Raw genomic sequence first — 11,964 nt, 5'->3', positions numbered from 1 at the left:
CTCTACTTTTTCAGGGAACCAGATCTTCCTTTTCAAATCTTCACCTTTCTGCTGCATTCCTTCGTTTCTGCAGAGATACTCTACTTAGGTAACTTTCCACTTATAGCAAAACAGCCCAGATTGCTGTGCATCAGCCTTACTCAGTAGGTGATGTTAATAAAAGAGTTCTACAATGGTTAAACATTATTCTCCATCTCTCTTCTCTTTCAGGATTCTTTTAATTTGTGTTGGTCAACTTTCTTTTCAGATTGTTAGGAATATTCATGAAATTAGGCCGATAAGACCTATCAAACTGTATAAAACTGGGCAGGAAAATAAAGATCCAGCTTTTTTTCTCAGTAAGGTAATTTCACTCTTCATTTTCATTTCTCTTAGTGGGGTAGAGAAAGATTTGCACCTCTTTAGGATCCGGCTGTAGTGAGGTGATGAAAAAGCACTTGTCCCCTTCACTGCAACTGATTCAAGGAATCACCTACAGATAACAATTATTTAAGTACAGGGTCCTACACCTGCCAAAGCTGTAGTTGACATTGGTAATGCTTGTTCCTCTGGCTGCAGTCAGGCATTCTCTGATGCTGAAGCATGTTTTTTTGTGTCTTAAAGATGCAGGAAATGGCACTCACAAGTGACAGATTTCTGAAACTCACTGAGAACTTTTGAGTGCCTTCAATCTTGTCACTCTTCTTGATACCAGCTGCCTCTGAGATGCCTCTCTGTTGCATTAAATACCAGAATACCAGACCAGCTTCTTTATCTTTTCTTTTAGAGCTTCAACTTGGACTCACAGAAAAATACACTCAAAATCAGTAACGATTTTTTGAAATGCTGGAATCTTTGCAAAACATTATTAATGGAAAAGCACTAGAGACCACTGTGAAAGCATTAGGAAACTGTATTGTGCAAAACACAAAGCTAGGATAGAGACTCTAGCTGTGCCATTCACTTGTTATGTGCTCTCAGCCACCTTTCTTTTCGTTGCCTACTGTACAGAAAATATTTTTTCACTCCTTCAAGGTATAAGAAATTGTATTTTATTTCATATTTAAGACTGTACTGGGGTCACCCATAGGACTTTGGAGATCTTCTGCCACCAAATACTTCACTGCAATCTGGGGGTATCTGTGACCCCAGATGTTGAAAAGGCCATTCACATGGATCAGGTTGGATTCATCGTGACAAAGATGAAGGCTCACGGTGTTCACAGAGGCTATAGCCAGATTTGTTGCACATGGACAGATACATTTAGTAATGTAATTCACTAACCTGCACCCAGCTCTTTCCCTAAAAAGCAGCTTCTTGCTAGTATAGGAAGCATCTGTCCCCTCTGCTTTTTGTGTATCATAGCTTTTTTGGTCATGCACTATGAAATCACATAATGTTTACTATGTCCAGCAAGCGTATTGCAGATGATGGGGCACATTGAATTGGAGCCTGCGCTCTAGATTTCGCCAAGCCCTCTCCTTGAGGTGGCCCTGCTTCACTAGAGTGTGTTATGCCCCAAAACAGGGCCATGTTAGGGCTACTTTTCACGATGGAGGCCCATGCCTCCGTTGCCTTGCTAAAGGAGAAGAGCTGTAGCTCTCCCACAGGCTTTTACCATCTTCTCATTCAATAGTCTATTTTGCATAGGCTTTCCTCCCACATTTTGTTATGTTTTATTTTAGTTCTCATGTGTTTTGTGGATTTTTTCAGATATTTTTACAACATGCATTTAATCCATTTTTATATATGCACATATGTATATACTTCCATATATACATACATACACACCCACTTCTTTCTGGATGCTTTTTGGATGCATCTCAGTCAGAGCTATGATAAACTGTTTGGGTTTGGTTGGTTGGTTTCTTTATAATTCTTTTGCATCATATATGAATAGTACTACTTAAAATGCATAGCAACCATAGATCAGGAAAGGTGGTTCAGAGGGGCACAAAGAATTTCTCTGAAATCTGACTCAGTGATTTTTTTTTTGTTGTTTTTTTTTTTTTGTAAAGCCATTAGGTTTTGTTTCTTTTTAAAAATCCCCCTTAGAACAAGAGCATCATTTTTCTGTCAATGATTGTTTACATTAGTTTATGTACTGCAGATCTGCAGTCTTTTTCCTAGTAGAAATTTTCTAACAAACCAGAAGTTTCTGTACTTCTGTTTAGTAATGCACATTTAGGTACAAACACACTCCAATACTTTCTTTTTTTTCTTTTAACAAAATAGCTCTGTATTTCTTGAGATAAGGAGCTGCTTTTGTGGAAGGACTGGCTTTTGCCTCTTGTAAAAGTCATTACCCCATTGGTTGCAGTCAACTTGGCCAAGTGCAACATGCAGAATTGCTGTTCTGTGGAAATGTATTTATTTTTCCAAGAGGTGATTGTGGCTCCCAAAATAGCTGCAGTATGACTATGTGTAGGAAATTTTAGATTTGCCAGTCTTGGCACTATTCTTTAAACAGTTTCTTTCCTCCTGCATATTACTTCAATACCATCTTTAAAAATAATATGTCTCAAGCAATTGCAGGGGCAGTTGGATCCCTCCTTGTTTCCTGGTGAACATCCAGTTTTCAGTGAAATAAGCTGTTCTGCACTTCAAGTTGTATGCAAACTTTCACTTGCATTTATTATCACTTCTCTGGATTACTCACTGGATATTATAACAGCAAATAAGAAATGAGGCGTTTATTTTCTGCAATACTTTGGGGGAAGGGAGAGGCAACAGGAAATAAAAGCATAACATGTATTTTTACTTCTCCTGTAGTGCTATTATTATTCACGTCGTGTGTAGTGCAAACAAGGCTTTGTTGCTTTTATACTAATACTTTTATTGAACATTTTCAGCCAAAAGGCTTTGACAGGTGCAGAGTGCTGGTAAAAGTTTTGTCTGAAAATGAGGGGAAAACCTCAAAGCCCTTAATCAGTGTCTGGTACACTGCATGTGCAGATGCTGGAGGAGAAGCACAGAGAAAGCAGAAGGAAAGCTGATGCAAACAGACTGAAGTACTGAGGGGTGTACCTGCGGCATGCCAGCAATTAGTGCTGCCCCTCCTCACTGCTCTGATGAAGGCTGCGTTCATGCGTGTGAATCCTGACTGATTCACACTTTTTATTAAAAGCATGTTGCATGGTTTGTTTTTCTTTCCTTCCTAGGGAGTGTTCTGCTTAAACATTTCCCCCTGTGGGTTTCTCGTGTGGGCTGTCTCTTTGTAAACTGTTCATCTTTGAGAAGTTCCCCCACCCTTCACACCCCGTGGGACAGCAGGCAAGGTGCCCTCTGAAGATGATGTATCCCTCATCCCGTCAGGGGACAGAAAGGGATGATGAAAAATAGATTAGAAGAAGCAGTGTCTGCCGTTGGGAATGGAAGCTGGTGTCCAGAGCTCAGCTGAAAACAATGGGATGTGGCAGGCACGTGGGAGGGGGCATTTCTCAGTGGGGTCCCATTGAGAGCCCCATTTATCAGGGCTTTGCCAAGGGCACACATTTGGGGTGGGAGAACAAAGGGTTGTGGACAGGAGGAGGTGTTGTCCTCAGGTGCAGTCTGCACAGTAGGTTTTGGTGCTTTTCTGCTTAATAAAGAATACCAAGCTTCTCCAATACCATCACCTGGGACAGGGTGAGGATGGCACCATGTGATGATTTTGGCAAGATCTCCTTCCAGAAGTGAACTCTATCTTGTGGTCTGTTTAACGTGCCATTCTTCTCAGAAATAAAGTAAATGGCCTAATGTTTCTCTCAGAAAATGACTTCTGGTCTCAAAGGATTACTTCCCTCATTTGGGGAAGAAGATTTGTAATTGAGATACCACAGAAGTTGTTTTTCTACGGATGAGTTGGTGTTTACATTTATTTGTGAACCGCCTTTGTAAGACCGCTTGAAGACAGATAGCTAAGTCTTTCAGTGTACATTAAACCAAATGCTTCCACCTTTCTTTCTAGTTTTAATGCCGTGTTGTCCTATATAGTGAGTGAGTTATGGTAATTAGTAATAGAAAAACCCTTTAAAAGAATCCTGAAGGCCTGACTTATTTTTATATCAATAAAGCTTCTGTAATTTCTTGGCCGTCTTGTAGCTTCAGAGAATATTCAGAGTACCAGCAGAGTAAGTGTAGTATGGGAGGGGTTGAGCTGAAGCATAAATTAACTGTATTTCATTTCCCCTTAATAAAGAATTTCAGTTTTTCCACAGCTAACTGTATAATCAATTTGCTCCCCTGCTGGCTTGCTAACTTGCTGTTGGCTTTGCTTCAATAATATCAAGCCCATAATGAGGGAAAAGGGAGTCTCTAATCACACAGAGGAGAAATAAGCAACTGTGATATAACGTGGAGTTTAGCTGTGCAGAATTTTGCTGCCTCTTTTATAGTTGAAGAGCTCAAATATGTTTCCCTCCATACTCATTTTACTTTGCAGACTAAAAAGCAGTGTACTCCTCCAGACTCATTAATCATATTTCACTGATTGGATGACACTAAATACTTAAATCCTATTCAGTTTTCTACAGCCTTGAGCTTACTCATTCTTCCCCGTAAAGTTTTATCTTTAAACTGTACTCGCGTAGCTGGGGTGCACTGCAGCTATGTTTTTCTGCATTAGCACATTAATAAATGTGACCATCGTTTTGTTTCTTTCTGCTGTGAAATCCTTACTTCAGGTATACTATAACCGTAACGTTCTTGCACCACAAGTCTGGGAGAGATTACTGTAGAGAAAAAAATACAGCATAATAACTGCAGAGTTTGTTTTTCCTGCCTTCGCCATGCCTAAAAATTATACCCTGCATTATGGGTTTGCTCAGTTACTCACTTGCAATTCCACATTTTTTTCCAACACTTTGGATATACAAGGCACAAGTCAAACATACAAGATAAACAAAGATTATCTTTAGTCACAGTATCGCCAGACAAAAGGCTCTTCTGAGCTCACAGTCCCCACCCCTACATTTCTATTTCTGCTCTTCATTCTAAATGCTCTATTTCCAGTTGCAGATAATATGCCTGGCAGAACTGTGCAAAAAGAAAAGTCTTTGTGTCAAATTAAATGTATGAGGTTTTTTTGTTGCTATTTGTCTTCAGTACTTGCGGGGAATTACTTGCTTGGGATATTTTTCCTCCTTATTATTATATAAATATGTGTTTTTGCAGTCAGCACAGGGGGGAAATAGCTGAGGGGAGGAGGTGGGGTTAAAGTTCAATTTTAGTTTTCTGCGTCATTTGGTCTCATTTTGAATTGTGGCCATGTGATCAGGCAGCATTCAGTGCAACGAGATGCAGAGTGGGGGAGGCTGAGCCAGTGTCAGAAAAGCTTAGAAGAGAAGTCAAGATCATGAATTAAAATCAGATTTTATTTAGTTTTCTGCTTTTTTTTTTTTTTCTTTTCTTTTTTTTCTGATTATCAATATATAATTACAGAAACAACACATTGTAGCTTTCCATGGTGTGCTGGAATTTCCCATGTACAGAGTCCTGATGGAAAAAAAACAAACAAACAAAAAAAGAAGTGCTTTTTTATTGCACAGGTCAATATCTGACTACTTTCTATGTCATCAAAGAGTGGGTGGTAAAGTTGTCATTCCTAAATATGTTCCCTGATTGTAATAAAAATTTCAAGAACAAAACAATGTTGGTGTAAGCAAAGCAATGGAGTTTGCCACTGCTTTTATTGCTGCTAATAATTGCACAAAATGGTTGTATTTTGAGAGGAGTGGAAGTCCTGCTGGTCCCGCAGCTGAAGGTGCATTTCAGGAGTAAGCCGAATAAATATGCTTATTTTGATTATCATGGGGAATGGCCAAAAGGAAGAGGCTATAAGGAGTGAGGGATACTGGATATATAATACTGAATCTTTTCAGTATTCTGCCTTGGGTGCTGGCTGGGTTGAGCACATCCAGTCACTGCTTTACTTTTTCTTGTAAGCTGGAGCCCAAGATTTACAGGGCGTGTGAGGCTTTCTGTCTTGGATCAAAAGGCAGAGTTGCACTGCCTTTTGATTAATCTTATGATTCATGGTTTTCAAATCTGAGTGCATAAAATTAAGAGCGAGGAGCATGTTGTTTTGTTTTTACCACTTCAGAAAGGAAAAAATAATACTGATTAAAATTTACATTTCTCCTTTTGCATTAAGCAGATGGGTTCATTTTACATCATGATTCTAAAGTTTCAGAGAATAACAGCAGAAGTGATCACTTTAGTGGGGAAAGATGGCATACAAATCCTACTGAAGCCTTACCAGTTGTGCTAATATTTATCACAAACTAGGCCTGAAATTGTCAGTGATCAAAGAAGTTGTCAGTTACAACCTTTACATTAAGTGTTGGTTTTATGAGAAGAGCTGGAAAACCTTGAAATAGAGATAAGGACAGCACAATTTAAAGGAAGTTTTTGTGGCATGAGGAAGTACCAGGTCTTCTGGTAGTTGTGCTCTGTGAAATGGTGAAGTTTGTGGTTTTCTTCAGACAATTTAACCTGATTTGAGTGCCATCTTTCAGAATGACACATAATTTAAATGTTGGTCAGAATTCTTGTGAAATATACAGATAGTGAGCTACTCTGTCCTTATGATGAATGTGGTTCATGAAATAAATTGAGAATTATTGAGAGAATATCTCCATAACCTCCCTGGTCATATTGTTTCAAAGTTCTGCAACACTCAAAGTAAAGAAGTTTTTTCTTATGTTCCAGTGGAACTTTCTGTGTTTCAGTTTGAGCCTGTTGCCCCTTGTTCTGTCACTGAGTACCACTGGAAAGATCCTGGCCACATTCTCTTGACTTCTGTCCATTAGACAGTTATAAGCATTGCTAAGATCCCCCCCCAGCCTTCTCTTCTCCAGGCTGAATAGTTCCATCTCTCTTCGCCTTTCCTCATAACAGAGATGGTATCTTTGTGACCCTCTGCTGGATTCTCTCTACAAGTTCCCTGTCTTTCTTGAACTGAGGACCCCAGAACTGAACACAACACTTTAAATATGGCCTCACCAGGGCAGAGTAAAGGGATAGGAGAACCTCCTTCAACATATTAGCCACATTCTTTTTAAAGCACTCTGTGGTATCATCGGCTTTCTTGGACACAGGGCCACACTGCTGGCTCTTGATCACCCTATTGTCCACCAAAAACACCCAGGTCCTTCTCTGCAGAGCTCCTTTCCAGTAGGTCAGCCCCTAATCTTTAATGATTCATGCACCTATTTTTGCTCAGATGTAGGACTGTATATTTGATCTTGCTGAACCTCATAGGGTTCCTTTCTGCCCACTTCTACAGCCTTTCCACCACTTCTACAGCCTTTCCAGATCTGCTGAATGACAGCACAGTCTTCTGGTGTGTCAGCCACTCCTCCCAGTATCATCAGCAAAGTTGCTGAAGGTGCATTCTATCCCTTCATCCAGGTCATTGATGAAGATGCTAAAGAAGATCATGCTCAGTACCCACCCCTGGGGAATAGCACTTAGCCACAAGCCTCCAACTAGACTCTGCACCACTGATCACAATCCTCTGACAGTCCACCCAGTTCTCAATCTACCTCACTGATCACTCATCTATCCCACACTTCCCAAGCTTATCTATGAGGATGGTACAGGAGACAATATCAAAAGCTTTGCTGAAGTCAAGGTAAACAACATCCACTATTCTCCCTTCATCTACCCAACCAGCCGCGGCGTTACAGAAGTCTATCAGATTTGTCAAGCATTTTTTCCTCTTGGTGAATCCATGTTGACTATTCCTGATATCCTCCTTCTCTTCCACTTGCTTGGAGACGACCAAGATGATCCAAAATGAGCTTTTCCATCACCTTTCCAGGATGGAGGACAGGCTGACTGGCCTGTCACTTCTTGGCTCCTCCTTTTTGAAGACTGGAGTGACATTGGCTTTCCTCCAGCCTTCCTCTCCTGTTCTCCATGACATTTCAAAGATGATGGAGAGTAGCTCTGCAAAGGCTTCTGCCAGTTCCCTCAGCACGTATGAGTGCACCCCATCAGGGCCCATGGATTTGTTTGTATCAAGCTTGCCTAGATGATCTCTGACCAGATCCTCCTTAATCAAGAAGAGGTCTTATTTTGCCCATACTCTCTCTTATTTCCAGGATCTGGGATTCCAGAGGATCAGTCTTTGTGGTAAAGACTGAAGAAAGGAAAGCGATCACTAGCTTTCCTCTTCAGTGTCCTTCGTTACAAGGGCACCCACCTTAATCAGCAGTAGGCCCACATTTTTCCTAGTCTTCCTTTTGCTGTTGATGTACTTAAAGAAGCATTTCTTGTTGTTGTTGACCTCCCTTACCAGATTTAATTCCAGGTGGGCCTTAGCCTTCCTCACTGCATCTCTGTATGCCTTGACAACATTCCTATCTCTCCCCCAAAGTGTCCAGACCCATTCTCCATGTTCCGTAGCCTTACTTCTTTTCTGCCATCTTTACTTGGTTTTTTACTCATAGGGATGCATCTGTATTGAATTTGGAAGTGGTGCTTAAATGTCAACCAACTTTCTTTGGCCCAGTTATCTTTCAATGCACTTACCCAAGGGATATCTCCAAGTAGGTCTTTGAAGAGGTCAAAGTTGGCTCTCCTGAAGTCCAGGGTTTCAGTCCTGCCAATTGCCTTGTTTCTTTCATGTGAGATCCTGAACTCTACTACCTCATGGTCGCTGCATCCATGGCTGTCCCCAAACTTCATTTTCCTGACCACTCTTTCCTTGTTTGTAAGGACAAGGTCCAGCAGTACACCTCTTCTCATTGGCTCCTTTCGCATCTACATCAGAAATCTCCCACACGCTGCAGAAACATTCTGGACTGTTTGTGCCTAGCAGTGCTGTTTATCCAGTGAATATCAGGGTGATTGAAATGTTCTCCCTGCAATAAGTTTTAAAAGACTGATACTGTATTTTCTTTAAGCATTTTCAACTTCACTGATTGTCTTTTTTTTGTTGTTGTTGTTGTTGTTTTGGTTTGGCTTGATTTTTATCTATCTATTTATTTATTTATTTATTTATTTATTTATTTATTTGCATTACCTCTTTTCTCAGATCCTCTTATTTTAGTATTACCTGACGTGATTAGCATGCAATTTTGTTAATGAAGATGCTGAAAGAGGTGAAGCCAGTTTCACAAACCTCCTTAAGCTTAAACACTTGGCTTAAATAAACTTAAATAATCACTGTTCTAACTTTCTGATCTTTAAAAATGGCTGTAGATGGCTTTCAAGACCTGAAAAACAGCTTGAAGTCAGCCTTTAGGGAAGATGAAGAAGACGCACCATGAACCCCCACAAAAACTTGTGAAACAGGCTCTGTTATTGCAGGATGGCAACCTGGTTGGGAACTACAGGTGTTCCTTCCATTTTTTAAAGCATTTTAATGAGATTGTACCATCAATTTTGTGTAAGTAATTGATACTTCTTTGAAGTGTGTTAGACTTCTTGCTGTATCTTACTCAGAGCAAGTTGCTCTTCTGTTGCTTTGCAACAAAAATCAAAGCTCCTAAGCATTTCCTGTGTCAGGTTATTTGTAACATGTATCACAAGGGTTCTAAGGGGTAACTATTCTCCAGAACACACTTTCAGTTCCAGGAAATAGGCATCCAAGTGCCTAGAAGGCCAGACAGAAGACTGTAAAATCTTCTTGATACAAAGATGAGGGAAAAGGAAGATTTTAAATAGACATAATCAGAGCTTCGTGTATATGGGTATATATATTTTTCTGTCTGATCCTAACTTTCTCCACTCTGTATTTCAATATCTTTGAGCACTCTTAACTTTTTTCTAGAAAATAACCTCGAAATGAATTAGTTTTTTGTTTTTCTTTTCTCTGTAGTGGCTATCTTGTACACTCAGGTACATTCAAACCTCTCAAAGACATATCTGGATAAAATATAAGGAGTTTTGTACTGGTAGTAATAAAACTAAAAGTGTTAGCATTTTCTAGTTTTAGAGCACCTCTATGCACTGTGCTGCTAGTACAAATACTAACACGTTATGATGGTAAAGTGGGAAGAGAGAACTTCCCCAGTTTCATACAGTGATACGCTTAGACTGTTGAATTTAGAGCCATTGGGCATTTCTGGTATTTAGTTTGGTACTTTCTGAGAGCAGTTGATGTATCTGACACTGTTTGATTTGTTAGTGATTATTCTGCCAAGGGACGCACTGGGGAGATTTTTTGTCCTCTTCATAAATGTGTTGGATTTTTTCTTCAGAACCTTATCAGATATGATGCTGTATTTTGTTTTCATTTTTATGAGAGGTGACTTATCTGTTAATTCTCATTTTTTGATATTCCAGGGTATTCTGCATTTGCTTAAAATTTGCACTGAAGTCAGCTAGAATATGAATAAGCTTTGTGAGGTTATCTATTTTGTGAAGGTACTTTCAGGCCACACTTCTAACAAATTGCCAGCTATTCTATGTGCCCCAGTTTTTGTGGAAAGATTGGAGGGGACCTGATTTTTAGAAAGCATTGAGGACAGGAGAACAGACCACATTAAAATTTCAATTACCCTGATATTACCAACAGTTAAATCTTGGCCATTACTAGATTCATTTCCCTTGATAATACTCTCAACTTTGCATATAATCTAGCATAAAAATAATACGCTTATTTTTTCTTGTCAATCATTTGCTGTAGAAAGCATTTATTTAATTTAAGGAATTTCAACTGCTGTGTAATTCTTGTGGTTTACCGATTTCATAACAATTTCAACTTAATTGGAAATATGCAGACACCAGTTTTAAATTCCTCCCTCAAATGATTTTCTTGCTTGTTTATCGTAATCAAATGTTTTTCGCTTTGTTTTTATGGTTACCTTGGTATTCCTGTGGTGAAACTAGAGTTGTTGTGATCCTGTTGTGTTTCTACTAACATTCATTTACTCCTGTCAAGTCTTTTTCATGGGAAATCAAAATTCTTTCACTGATCCCTGAAGAGAACATGTTCTCCTGTCCTGCACTCTGCTTTTTGCACAGTGATTTTATTTTATTTTCTTCTCTTGGTGGTGGTGGTGGGGTGTTTTGTTTTCTTTTGTCATGTTCATGTGAAGTGTTTAATGTAGATACAATTCTTTGAATTTCATCCTTGGAGTTGTGGTTTCTGATTTGATTTCTGATGAAATCAAACATACATGTCAGAAAACTGTGCTCAGAAGAAAATTAAGGTCTGCTTAGTGTTTCCAGATGATGTGCTTCATTTCTTAATGGAACTGTAAGCAAACCCATGCTACATGTATGGTTTGGTGTTTGTTTTTTCTTTTTTTTTTTTTTTTCCTCTATTATTTTGTTCATCTTGAAAGATATCTCAGCTTTCCATGTGAAGTTTGGAAGTTCCTTCCTCAACTAGCCTAAAAAAAAAAATGGTGCTTACTCTTAAAGATTTCAAAGTCTGGGCAAGCTAAGATAGGGAGATACAAATCTGCTTGCATGAAATTCTATACTGCAGGCCTGTATACTCTTTTCTTCAGTAGAAATGGGACTATGGCATGAGTATACATGTTTTCTTATCCACATAATTTGATGGCAGGAAATATTAAAATAAACTATAAAATAAACTATAAACTCAATTTGCAGCTTGTCTTAGGAAGGAAATTGGAATATGGCTGGGTAAAATACAGACTGCAGCTTAGAAGCAAAAAAAATGTGGGTATAAAGAAATAGAATGATTACATAAGGTTCTCTGTCATTTTCTTTCAGTGACATTGAATATAATTACCTCACCATTTATCTTAGTAAATGTTGGGTTCCCAAACAAGCCTACAAGTTTTTGTATCCCTTAATAAAACTGAAGAGACTTAACTAACTGCTCTTGGTGAAGCTTCTATGTCTTAATCTATGCAATCAAATTAATTAAGAATTTTAAGTTCAGAGAAAACAGCTATTACTCTGTGGAAAATTCACTCCTAGAAACAGAATTAGTATTTTGTTAATTTTTCTTTTCTTTTCTTTTCTTTTCTTTTCTTTTCTTTTCTTTTCTTTTCTTTTCTTTTCTTTTCTTTTCTTTTC

The sequence above is a fragment of the Tympanuchus pallidicinctus genome, unplaced genomic scaffold, assembly GCF_026119805.1.
Source record: "Tympanuchus pallidicinctus isolate F22 unplaced genomic scaffold, pur_lepc_1.0 scaffold5, whole genome shotgun sequence".
NCBI lineage: Eukaryota > Metazoa > Chordata > Aves > Galliformes > Phasianidae > Tympanuchus > Tympanuchus pallidicinctus.
This window is presented reverse-complemented; position numbering follows the sequence as displayed.